Below are 14,052 nucleotides of genomic sequence, written 5' to 3' on the forward strand. Positions count from 1 at the left end.
CTTTTCTAGTCGCTTTGCAATCACTCAAAGCTCTTTACACTACAGACTGACTCATTCACCCGTTCACACACACATTCATGCTGGTGGCAGAGGAGACCCTAAACGCTGCCACCAGCAGGAATTCATTCACACACAGATGAACGCAGCATCGGGAGACATTTGGACACAAAATGACCAAAAAATACACAGAATTACCAAAAAAGACACAAAATTATTTTAAAAAAGACACAAAATAACTAAAAAAGACCTAAATTATTTTAAAAAGACACACAATGACCCAAAAAGACACAAAATTACTAAAAAAAGACACTAAATGATTTTAAAAAGACACAAAATGATTTTAAAAAGGCACAAAATGACCCAAAAAACACACAAATTTACTAAAAAAGACACAAAATGATTTTAAAAAGACACAAAATTACCAAAAAAGACACAAAATTACCAAAAAAGACACAAAATTATTTTTAAAAATGAACAAAAATGACTAAAAAAATTACACAAAATGACCCAAAAAAAGACACAAAATAACTAAAAAAAAGACACAACTAAAGGTGTTTAAGTGGTGTATAGAGGCAGGATGAAAAGGATTCAAAAATGGACAAAATAGCCCAAAAAGACTCCGTAGAGTTAAAAATGGTCTAGAAACATAAATGTCTCACTGTGAAAGCTCCTCTGATTGAACTTTAACTGGCTTTCTCAGCTTGTCTACATATAATTTATAAATAAAGTTATTACTGTTAATAAAACATGTATTTTCAATAAATAGATTAAGACTCCAGAGGGTTAAAACACTTTTTGCTGTATTCAAGGATGTTTTGACATCTCAGAACTTAACGCATGCTACAGAAAAGCATTTAATTAACGAGTTATGTCCATGAAAACTAAAATCTAATCCAGGTGATGACCGAAAAAGGAAACATGGATGTGGAGAAAAAAAAGGGGATCATGTTAATTTTGTTGCTTCATCCATTGAAGAAAAACAAGACTGTTAATGTTGTGTCTTTTTTGGGTCATTTTGTTTCTTTTTTTAAAGTAATTTAGTTGTTTTTTTCTCTCATTTTGTGTCTTTTTTAAAATAATTTTGTGTCTTTTTTGGTAATTCTGTGTATTTTTTGGTCATTTTGTGTCTTTTTCTTCATTTTTATGTCTTTTTAAGTATTTTTGTGTTTTTTTCAGTAATATTTTGTCCTTTTTTTGTAATTTTGTGGGGTTTTTTGGTCATTTTGTGTGTTTTTTTAGTCATTTTATGTCTTGTCTACATGTCAGATATAAATAAAGTTATTACTGTAAATAAAACATTCAATAAATAGATTAAGACTCCAGAGGGTTAACAGAATAAATCTGCAGGTTGTTTCTGTGCAGAGAGGAAAATTAAAACTTAGCGTCTCACTGGGGATATTTAGGGCGGGGGCACATTGAGTGTGTGCATCGGGGTCAGAGGTCAGAGGTCAGAGGTCGCGGCAGAGAGCTGATACTAATAGAGAGCGATGGAATCTCCAGATTACATTAAGGAGCTGCAGAGAAAAAACACTTTGCTGCTGCGATGCAAACTGATGTGTTCTCCTGCTCCTCGTGTGTGTGTGTTAATAGTGTGTGTGTGTGTGTGTGTGTGTGTGTGTGTGTGTGTGTGTGTGTGCCATCCATTGTCCTGTCTCACTAATCACAGCAGCTCGGGGCTTCATTTAATCAGCGGAGCGCTGCAGCGTCCCATAATAACCTATCAACAGCCGTAGCTTATAGATGAAGGCTTAATTGGTGAAATGCTGCAGCTCCTCTCTCTGCTGTCATCATTATAATGTAAAACACTGAGCGCCGCACGCCGCACGCCGCTGTTTCCAGGTAACCGGGATCTTAGAATAAAACTCATTGTAATTGCTTTTAATTTTCTGGCATTACTTTTAATAAAAAAATGAGGTTTTGTTCCAGTGAAACATTTGATTTGCAGCCAGAAAAAACGTGTTTTTTAGGGTTTCATCATGTGAAGCTGCAGCCTGAAATATATCATATAATGTTATATATAATGTGCATTTAAATGGAAGCTGCAGCAGAATTAAATTAAATTAGTACTTTGTTCAGGGGTCTCAAACTCAAATTACCTGGCGGCCGCTGGAGGTAGTATCAAAATGAATGAAAAAGACACAAAATGACCAAAAAGTACACAGAATTACCAAAAAAGACACAAAATTATTTTTAAAGAAGGAACAAAATGACCAAAAAAGGACACAGCATTACCAAAAAGACAGATAATTATTTAAAAAAGACACAAAATTATTTTAAAAGAGACACAAAATTACCAAAAAAAAGACACAAAATTACCAGAAAGACACAAAATTATTGAAAAAAGACACAAAATTACCAGAAAGACACAAAATTACAAAAAAAGACACAAAATTACTAAAAAGACACAAAATTATTGAAAAAAGACAAAATTATTTTTAAAAAAGACACAAAATTACTAAAAAAAGACACAAAATTACCAGAAAGACACAAAATTATTGAAAAAAGACACAAAATTACCAGAAAGACACAAAATTACAAAAAAAAAGACACAAAATTACTAAAAAGACACAAAATTATTGAAAAAAGACAAAATAATTTTTAAAAAGACACAAAATTACTAAAAAAAAATAGCGCCGCTGTTTCCAGGTAACCTTAGAATAAAACTCATTGTAATTGCTTTTAATTTTCTGGCATTACTTTTAATAAAAAAATGAGGTTTTGTTCCAGTGAAACATTTGATTTGCAGCCAGAAAAACGTGTTTTTTAGGGTTTCATCATGTGAAGCTGCAGCCTGAAATATTACATATAATGTTATATATAATGTGCATTTAAATGGAAGCTGCAGCAGCTTTTATATATTCAAAATATATTATTGGATTATTGCTATTGATGCATTTGTGTAAGCAACGTTTACATTTTCTTATGGTAGAAATTTAACTAGAAATGTAACTACCCAGTTATGAATAGTGACTAACTCGATTATTTATAACGTTAATGATCAATTAATCAATTAATCGCTGCATGCATACATTGGTAAAATAAAAGATCTACATACAGGACTGTGCAAAAGCCTGTTTTGATAACGGATGCTTTTATTTTGAAAGGACGAAAATAAACTTACTGTCTAAAACTAACTCAAGTGAGATTAAACTGTAAAGATAAAGTGAAGGAGTTCAGTGTTTCATGTTTTAGTCTGAAGAAGCATGAGGTCAGTTTTCACAGTAATCTGCATATTTAAGTGTGTTTTATGTTTTAATCATTGCATTGAAAAACTGAATCTGAATTATAATTTAAAATGTAATTTATTAGTTTGGAACTGAACATTCAGTTCTCACAATTCAGATTCAGATCGCAAAATTCAATTAAAATGTTCTGCCACGAACATCCAGATAGTCGAGGCCAGAGCAATCGATCACAGATACACAGAGCGGCTCTTCAGCCAATCAGCACCTCTGTTATCTGCACTCGAAAGTTACATAAAATGGAAAAACTCAAGTAAAGGACGGGAACTTTAAGATTGTACCTTCAGTACAGAACTTTAGTTAATTTGAATTAAATAAAATGAATACTTAGTTAGATTCCACGTCTGCATGCAAGAACTGCAAGTTAACTCTGTTTTTATGAATTCTTTGTTCTTTGTTTGCGTCTTGGACTTGATAAAGTTAATTTTTGGAAGGATTTTAAGTTCAACCTGTGATGGTTTTGACTTGATAAAGTTCAGCCTCGTGCTTTATTTCTTATCGTTCCTTCAGTTCTTGATCAGTTCTTGAACCCGGTTCTTCTTCTCCATGTGCTGTAGGTTCTGCTGTGTGTGTGTGTGTGTGTGTGTGTGTGTGTGTGTGTGTGTGTGTGTGTGTGTGTGTGTGTGCCGTACTGAGCCTCAGCTGTTGTGTAACTCGTCTGATGCTGCAGCTGATTGAACAGCTGTCAGCAGCTCATCCAGATGAACAGAACGCTTCGTTTTATCTTTTCTCTCTGCAACTCTGCACAGAGGCTTTTATTTTGAAAGTCATGGTGACGTTTGTGTATGTAAAGTCTCAGAAATTCTCCCAAAAAGTCAGAAAGAAGCTCTTCTTTATGAAACTTTAGTAAAAAACCTTTATTATAAAGTATTATTAAACATTTCCTCTAAAGCATGGGTGTCAAACTGGCGGCCCGCGGGCCAATTGTGGCCCTCGTGACGATATTTTGTGGCCCCCACCTTGATATGAAAGTTTGATGTGAGTTTTATATGAATGGCACTTTACTGTGTTGTGTGTGGAAGGTCCCTTTAATTACTTTTTTGGTCATTTTGTGTCTTTTTTAATAATTGTGTGTCTTTTTTTATTAATTGTGTGTCTTTTTTATTAATTTTTATTAATTTTTGTAAAAAAATTTGTCTTTATTTGGTAATTTTGTGTCTTTTTTAAAGTAATTTAGTTTTTTTTGTCATTTTGTGTCTTTTTTTTAGTAATGTTGTGTCTTTATTTGCTCATTCTGAATCTGCCTCCAGCAGGTTATTTTAGTTTGAGACCCCTGCTCTAAAACCTTCCAGCCACTAAAACGTCATTATTCCACCTTTACCTCACAGGCTTTTAGTTTGAAACATCTGCAGCAAGTGCCGAGGTCTGGAGACTGGAAAATAATTGAATAATTGAATAAAAGGAACATTTATTTTGAGTATAACGTGACTGTACTGATTGGAAATTTATATTGACGCTGATTTAATTTGAGGCCGAGAAATTTTCTCATTAGAGTCTTTTATTTGACACATTAGGGTAAATTTACCAACTTTTCTTTTTATATTTGTACAGATTTTATCTGCAGACACCCAGGAAACGTTGAGACGTTTAATGGTGAAATCAAAACATCCTGTTATGGTTCAAAATTAAAGGTGTGCAGACATTCTTGCAGCATGAAAATGTCTTTATGTTCCACTATTTTGCAAAAATCTACACGTTATTTTTTCATATTGTATGTATATATGTATTTATGCATACACTTGGCAGGTTAAACAAAATAGTTTGCAGCCTTTTTCTTCATGCACCTGTCTCCAAGATGTTTGATTTTGTGCATTTGCTTTTTAATATGATTTTCACTCAGCGTTGCTCTTCTTATTCACATTTATCCACTAAAGTGAATCATCATAATCAGGAGTTTTGACATTTCTCTCCTGTATCAAAATGACCCAAAAAATACACAAAATTACTAAAAAAGGACACACAATTACAAAAAAGACACAAAATTACAAAAAATACACAAAATTTCAAAAAAAGACACAAAATTACAAAAAAGACACAAAATTACAAAAAAAAATACACAAAATTACAAAGAAGACACAAAATTACAAAAAAAGACACAAAATTACAAAAAAGACACAAAATTACTAAAAAAAAGACACAAAATTACAAAAAAGACACAAAATTACAAAAAAAAAGACACAAAAATACTAAAAAAAAAAAAAATAATAATTTTTTTAAAGACACAAAATTACCAAAAAAGTAATTAAAGGGACCTTCCACACACAACACGGTAAAGTGCCATTCATATAAAACTCACATTAAACTTTCATATCAAGGTGGGGGCCACAAAATATCATCATGATGGCCACAATTGGCCCGCGGGCCGCAAGTTTGAGACCTATGACTTAAGTTAACAAGTTGTGCAGACGTTCCTCTGTGTTCCTGCAACATCAAAATGTTGACATGTTCCACTATTCTGCAAAAAATCTACACGTTATTCATATCACATACACATTGCAGGTTTGCCACTTTTTTTTCTACCTTCTTGTCTCCAAGATGTTTGATTTTGTGCATTTGCTTTTTAATATGATTTTCACTCATCGTTGCTCTTCTTACTCACATTTATCCACTAAAGTGAATCATCATAATCAGGAGTTTTGACATTTCTCTCCGTCTGCAGGACTTGTTGAAGGTGTTGGTCTAATCTCCTGCAGCCCTCAGCTGCTCTTATTAAATATCAATTCAAAAACAAGAATAAAAACATTAAAAGAAACAAATTGCATGAGTCATCAAAGTGTCACGGCGAAGCAGAAATTAATAGAAAATGAACAATTTGCATCAAGGTTTTATAATAAGTGTTATAAAGAAGATAAAAGCTGCAGCTGGACACATTAATGAGCTGAAACTCATCATTCAACATCATCAGGGAGAGTTTTTTTTTCCAATCTCCTGCAGCCCTGAGCTGCTCTTATTAAATATCAATAGACATATTTAAAAAATAAATAAAAAGGAACAAATTGCATGACTAAACTTTTTAAAAATGAACAATTTGCATCAAAGTTTGTCTGAAAATTGTGATGCATTACATGAAACTCATTAAATTTGAAAAATCTCTGCAAGTATGATTAAAATTAGCAGTTTTCCTGCAAAATACTGTATTTTTTTTTACAGTTTCTTGCTGTTTTTTTATGAATATTATTTATTACTAGAAATGCATTTGCAGTTTACACAAGTACTAAGTAAAACACTGTTCACAGTTTTGTCAGTAAATTACTGTATATTTAAAGTAAATTAAACTCTTAAACACATTTTTTACATTAAAATTTTATACATTAACAAAAATATTATTATATTATAGAATATCATCAAGAAATAGTGCAAAACTTAGAATAAAGCGGTAAAAACTTTCTCATGTAAAATTAATGGAGAAATTCCATAATGTCACAAGGACACAATTACCCTAAAAAATAAAGGGACTACTCAGTCTAAATTACAGTTTTTGCTGATATTTACATTTAAATTTACAGTAGAAAACTCTCTGCTCTTATTCAAATTAAACAGATTTTTTACAGAAAATGTTCAGATTTCACTGTAAGTTTACATCTAAAGTTCACAGTGAGAGAGAGAAGCAGAACAATGAGCAGTTAACTTAAATGTTTCTGTAAATGTTTTAATTTTATTGTCTGTTTTAATTTTATTGGCTCTTTTAATTCTTCTTTTTTGTAAAGCACTTTGTGTTGCATTTATATGTATGAATATTATTTCTGGGGGTCGCCAAATCATTTAGGAAGTCAGCTCTGTCTCAATGTGTTCAAGTGTTCATGTGTTTTAGTCTTTTTGTCATTTTGTGTCTTTTTTTTAGTCATTTTTTTGTCTTTTTTTGGTCATTTTGTGTCTTTTTTGGTCATTTTGTGTCTTTTTTTGGTCATTTTGTGTCTTTTTTGGTCATTTTGTGTGTGTTTTTGGTCATTTTGTGTTTTTTTGGTCATTTTGTGTCTTTTTTTGTCATTTTGTGTCTTTTTTTGGTCATTTTGTGTCTTTTTTGGTCATTTTGTGTGTGTTTTTGGTCATTTTGTGTGTTTTTTTTGGTCATTTTGTGTCTTTTTTTAGTCATTTTGTGTCTTTTTTTAGTCTTTTTTTTGTCTTTTTTGGTCATTTTGTGTATTTTTTTGGTAATTTCGTGGACAACATGCATGTTAAATTTGGGGTCGCGACTCAAAAACGTTTGAGAACTACTGCTCTAAACATTTTATTGATTATTGATGTTTTGCATCAAATTAAAGCTGCAGCTGGTCAGAAAACAGAGAAATCTGTATTTATTTCTCTCTAAACGAGGCCTAAAGGTCTGATTCTGTCTGCAGACGACTTCTGAAGAGAATCCATCTGCAGAGAAGCAGAGAAACGTAAGAATCGTTAGGCATCAATTTTCTGGCAAAGTCTAACAAAAAGTCCAACAAGAGGATCAATCACAGAATTAAACTTAATTCATAAAGCGCCTTTTAAAGAAACCTAAAGACGCTTTAAATGGTGCTTCACTAAAATAATGGGCGCCATTTATATGTATGAAAAGCGCTATATAGATAAAGTTTGATTTGATTTAATTTGAATCTGTAGAAGAAGTCCTCTAAACATTTTATTGATTATTGATGTTTTGCATCAATTTAAAGCTGCAGCTGGTCAGAAAACAGAAGAATCAGTATTTATTCCTCTGTAAACGAGGCCTAAAGGTCTGATTCTGTCTGCAGACGACTTCTGAAGAGAATCCATCTGTGTGTTGTTGTTGTTGCCTCCATTGTGCTGTTTGTGTTTTTTAATCACAGCCTCGTTTAATCACTCCCACACACACACACACACACACACACACACACACAACTTTAACACACTTGTACGCGGATTAGCAGAGCGAGCGCCGGCCGGCCGGTCACTTCTGCCGCCGCCGTGATTTCACAACGTGTCCCAGTTCCCAGCAGCAGCACCAGGTGACCGGGAACACCGGCTCCTGGCACCACGATTACTTTTTAATCCCTCTTTCTCTTGTTTTTTTAGTTTTTTTTTATTGTTTCTGGTGGGAAATGATCTTGTGAAACTGACTTTTTTCTCTCTCTCTTTTTCTTTTTTCTCTCAGGTGCGAATAGGATTTGCCGCCATCGCCGCCACCGCTGCTGCTGGAAACATACAGGAGGAAAAAAGAAAAACGAGGTGGACGGAGAACGGAGCAACAAAAAAGAAGAGTTTTTTTTTGTTCAGTTTTTTAATTATCAAGATATTTTTTTCTTTTATTTTTTACCGATTTTTATCTCTTGATTGTCGCGTCACGCACGACGACAAACATCCTCCTCCGGGTTTTAATCTCGTCAGCGCTCTCGACCCGCAGCGACCCCGCTCCGCAACAATAAAAGCATGAGTTTATTTTATTTTGGCGGGGCCTAAACCCGCTCAAAATTGAGTGCGAGGAGAAATTCAGGCTCACGACCTGTGAAGATAATTGAAACTGGCCTCCCTCACGGAGAGAATGGGAAATTGGTGCTTTTTCTGTTTATCTTTCTCTCAGTAATGTGATTTTTTTTTACAGTAATATCACATTTCAGGAGCTAATCTTCATATGCAAGCTGCAGCTCAGCGCACAAACACCTTCAGAGACGCTGCTGTAAACAGCAGGTGCAGCTTTCTCTGCAGTCGGACGCAAAAGAAACACAAACTTCCACACAAAAGAGGTCGACGAGTCTGAATCAGCAAGAAAATCAAGTTTATTTTATAGCACATTTAAAGACAAGTTTAAAAAAAACACCAACAAGACGCTAAAAGACAAAGGAAATGAAAGTCAGTGGTATAAAATGTGCACAAAGACAAAACAAGATATTATAAGATTCATTAAAAGGATAAAAAACCAATAATAAAAGAGTTCATTCTTCACTTTAAAGAGGAATCATCCAGCTTCTTCCAATCACGTGATCTTCATCAGTTTTACAGTGTAATAAACTGTAAAAACTGTGTCTTTTTCCACAGTTTGTGTTACTAGAAGCTCCAGATACCCAAATGTCTGAGCACAAGCAGAGAAAAAGTGAGTTTTTTTCATGATATGTCACCTTTAAGAAACTTTATGGACCAATTTTCTGGCAAAGTCCAACAAAAAGTCCAACAAGAGGATCAATCACAGAAGTAAACTTCATAAAAAGCCTTTTAAAGGAACCCAAAGGTGCTTTAAATGGTGCATAACTAAAAAAAAATGGGCACCATTTTTTAAACCAAAGTGATAGAGTGCTGTATACAATGCAAACATGGAGACTTAAAATCAGGAAATAACAATATAAAAGTGATTAAAAACAGTAAATAACTAATAGAAGTGCAAATACAATCAATGTAACATTTAAAAAATAAGTGAAACATAAGTTAAATAATAAGTTTCGATGTAAAAATATGAGTTTTTAGCATCTTTTTCAAAATATCAACTGACTGCATTTTTTATAAAATGTTTCGGAAACAAAACTACTTGGTTGGAGTTCGGAAAAGATCGTGGCAGACGCCAAAAATGACACATACTTTGTCGCACATTAAAAATTCTTAGATGCACGCGTTCACCGACTTCAGCTGAATTTTGTGATATAGGCCACGCCCATTTCCGCCAAGAATTTATTTTATCGCATAATTGCGAAAAAAAAGCTAAATCTACTTTTCCGAACTGCGCCAAAGGAGTTCAATCTGCACGAAACTTTGCACACAGAATCTGTTGTACTGAATGATAGAAAGTTCTTCAAGGAATTGTTATAATGCAAAAAAAAATATGCAAAAAAAACTAGATGGCGCTTTTTTGCAAAATCAATTAAAAAAACTGTAAAACTGTGCCTCTTTTCATAGTTTGACAGATGTCCACCAGCAGATGGCGCTATAATCAAGTCGTGAGTGTTTTGGCCCGAAACTCCTGTATACTTTGTTGCACATTAAAACTTATTACATGCACAAATTCACTTAGTTCAGCTGAATTTTGTGATATAGGCCACGCCCATTTCTGAGAATTTATTTCATCGCAAAATCCCGAAAAAAGCTAAATCTACTTTTCTGAACTCATTAAATGCGCAAAGTACAAGCTGCATGATATTTTGCACCTAATATCTGTGCTACTGACTGGTAAAAAAAAGTTGTTCAAGGAATTGTTATAATGCAAAAAAAATATGCAAAAAACGGCCTCTAGGTAGCGCTTTTTTTGCAGAATTGTTAAAAATGCATTTTTCGAGGTGACACTTTTAAAAGAAGTTGGAAAATTTACCAAACTCCCTTTTTCCAGCTCATTTTAGTATGTCAGTCCAATCGGCATCCACTTTTAAACATTGTGCATTTCCGCCAAGAATTTATTTTATCGCAAAATCCCGAAAAAAGCCAAGTCTACTTTTCCGAACTCCTTAAATGTGCAAAGTACAATCTGCATGAAATTTTGCACACAATATCTGTGCAATTGACGGATAAAAAGTTGTCCAAGGAATTGTTATAATACAAAAAAAATGCAAAAACGGCCTCTAGATGGCGCTTTTTTGCAGAATTGATAAAAATGCATTTTTCTCGGTGACTCTTTTAAAAGAAGTTGTAAAATTCACCAAATTACATCAGTCCAATCTGCATTCACTGCTGCACGTCTCGCAGATCTTATTTTAATTATCATCTCCCAGATAATGACCTCATCTCGTCGTGTCCTTTTCTTCTTCTGTGGTTTTTAAGGCGCCGACTGTAGATTCAGCTCCACCGGCTGTTTTAATGAACTCATATTAACATGACAGTGGAGGGTTAATTTAAAAAGTTTTTTTTGCTAAATTTGGGGCTGAGCGACCCTTTAAAGAAAATAACTTCCCTTTAAAAAAGAAGGATTTGTTATTGATAAAAAGAATTCCCTTTAACAGATCCAACATTCCCTTTAAACGAGGGTTTGACTGATGATCAAATAGATTTTTTTCTGAACTTTCCCTTTAATGAGAAGAAAAGAAAAACCAGTTTGTCGTGAAATAAAAACCTGAACTTCTCCTTTAAGTCGCTCTCGTGAGACGGGGATTAGCGGGTCGTGAACTCTGGACTGGACGGATGTTTGCGGCTGAGGTGATGTTGTGCGTGAGGAGGAGGAGCAGGAGGAAGAGGAGGAGCAGGAGGAGCAGGAGGAGGTGAACCGGAGCACTGAATGTGTGCCTGCAGCAGCAGTCTGACTGTACACACCGACCGACCGACAAACCGACCGACCAACCGACAGACAGACAGACAGGGTGGATTTAAAAACAAACAAACAAACAAGAAAAAAACAACAACAACAACGACAACAAACAAACAAACAAAAACGCCGTGTGCCAAAGCTGGGATCTGCTGCATTCTCACTACACTTTTGAAAAAAAAAAAAGGGTTCTTCTTCTTCTTCTTCTTCTTCTTGTAAATAGGATATATATGTTTGTTTGTTTGTTTGTTTGTTTGTTTGTTTCTCCTGTATTGCTACAGATTTGTAAAATTTTGCGGATAAAAAATTTTGTTACATTTTTGTAAAATGGGAGCAAAACGTCCCCCCGAAACCTCCTGAATCTTTTTTTTTTAAACCTCTCTCTCTCTCTCTTGGTTTCTCTTCTTTTTCTTTTATTTGTTGATGGACTTTTAAAAAAAAAACAAAAAAACGGTGCCAGCAGTGGAATGTGTGCGTGCAACGTTTTTTTTTGTTGTTTTTTTTTTTTTACTTTTTTTTTGTTTTTTTCCTCCGTCTCTCTTTCTCTTTTTGTACTGAACCGGAGTGGAACCACTACAAAAAAACACACACACAGAAAAAAAAAAAAAAAGACGGACCAGTTGGCAATACTTCAGTCACTTCTTCTTCATCTCACCGGCACTGGACTTCCGCCCGCCACTTCCCCGCTGAGAGGAGAGGAGAGGTGGGAGGAGGAGGAGGAGGAGGAGGAGGAGGAGGAGGAGGAGGAGGAGGAGGAGGAGGAGGAGGAGGAGGGGGGACTTCGCTTCAAATCAAATCAGATTTAAAAAAAACAAAACACAAAAAAAGCACCTTTGGACCTTTTTTCCCTTTTTTTCTTTCTTTTTTTTTTTTTTTTTTTTACTGTGCTGAAGTGAAGTCAAGTGCTATTATAATATTATTATTATTATATTATTATTATTATTATTATATTATTATTATTATTATTGTAGCCACTCTGTCTGGAACCCTTTTTTTGAAGAAAAAAAGCAAAGAAAAAAAAAACACACAGGAAAAAAAAAGGTAAAAAAAAAAAAAAAAAAGAAAGAAACTTAAAGCCAATCTGCACTTCTTGTTCCGACGAACATGCTTGTATGACCAAGTGACTGTCGTGGATCTTTGTTTTAAAAACCGATAAGGAACAAACAACAACAACAACAGCAACAAAAAATCAGTAAAAAAAAAACTGTCTAACTGTCAAAATGGTGGCAAAGCGCAGAAGGATTCAACGGTAACGATCTCACACACACACACACTCACAACAGTAAAAACCACAATCCAGAATCATGCTGCCTGACTCATACTTTAATCTCTTTTCTCTGTTCTCGCTCTATCACTTTGTCTCTTTCTCTCTTTGTCCTTTCTTCCGTTTCCCTTCTTCGTTGATTGTTTCTCTCTCTCTGTCTCTCTATCTTCTATCTCTCTCTATCTTTGTCGTCCTGCACACCATCATCATACACACCTGTAATAAACAAAAACAAACAAAAAGAAAAAAAAGATAAATAGCCTTTTATTCAATACATAACTACATGTTGGCTTGGTAGGCTTAGTTGAAACTAGTTCCATTCCGACAGAAAAGAATAATAGTAAAAACAAAAATATGAGCTTCTTTATGTATTGCTTCTGCCGCTGTAGTGTCCTGGTCAGATTTAAAGATGATAAGACTACATATATCTGAAATACTGTATTTACAAATGCATACCAGGGCTGGCCTCAACAAACAAACAACAACAACAACAAGAGGGGGAGGGTTTTCAACTCCGTCCACTGGGGGGGAGGGGGGGGGGGGGGGGGGGGGGGAGCAGTCGGAGGGTTTTCTGCTTGTTTCTTCTGCTTAAAGTCTTCATAGTTTTTTAAACTCGTAGCGTTCGGCATCACTGACGCCCTCGGCTCGGCGCCGCTGCACGTCCTTCTGCAAAAAAAAAACAATAAATAAATAAGAAAAAAAAGCAGCAGCTGTAAAGAGAGGCTCCTGGTGGACGCTCAGCCTTAGAAAGCTTCCAAGAGACTTTTATTTTTGCAAGTGTATAGTTTTAACTGAGTATTTTTCTGATGATTGATTGAATGTATTTGCTTTGAGGGAGTTAAGTAAATGTTGTGGGTTTACTGTCTGAATGTTAAAAGAGGGAACGAGTCGAGCACACCAGAACCAGATTCTGCCTCTGTCTGAAGCCGCGTTGGCTGCTGGAAAAGGCGAAAACGAGGGCCAGTGAATTCTCAAACAGCTGCTTTGTGGCTGCAGATTAAAAAAGTTTACTGGAAGGAACTGATTTGAGAAGGAAAATCTGCATTTTTTTAAACAAAACATTAAAGTTTCTAGAGTTCTAATATCCAAAAACTGTGACACATGAGCTGAGAAAATGCACCTTGGCGTCAAAGTAGGATTAAGTTTTTAAATATTAAACATGTTTTAAGCCCTTTAAAAGCAGCATTTTCATAACAACACCACGATCAGAGGATCTGCTCCAGGAGGCAAAGAAATCTACACAAAATCAAGTTCAACTTTTGGAGTTTGGAGCGTTAACTCTTCTACAAAAGAGTCATGTTTTCCTACAAATAGAGCCGGACTCGTTTATTAATTGACTTATTTTATAATCCAATCTTTATCTGTATAGCACATTTAAA

The 14,052-nt window shown here is 34.6% G+C and overlaps 1 protein-coding gene across 2 annotated transcripts in view; it reads left to right on the forward strand.

Annotated features, from left to right (window-relative positions):
- The window catches only part of LOC131985058 (zinc fingers and homeoboxes protein 2-like), a 189,829-nt gene extending 177,688 nt beyond the window's left edge, over positions 1–12,141 (forward strand). For both annotated transcript variants that reach the window (XM_059350088.1, XM_059350087.1), the window contains one exon: positions 8,347–12,141. The gene's annotated coding sequence lies outside the window, so the exon portion shown is untranslated. The remainder of the gene's footprint in view (positions 1–8,346) is intronic.
- Positions 12,142–14,052: the final 1,911 nt, after the last annotated feature.

Source organism: Centropristis striata, chromosome 14 (genome assembly GCF_030273125.1).
Source record: "Centropristis striata isolate RG_2023a ecotype Rhode Island chromosome 14, C.striata_1.0, whole genome shotgun sequence".
NCBI classification, from domain to species: domain Eukaryota; kingdom Metazoa; phylum Chordata; class Actinopteri; order Perciformes; family Serranidae; genus Centropristis; species Centropristis striata.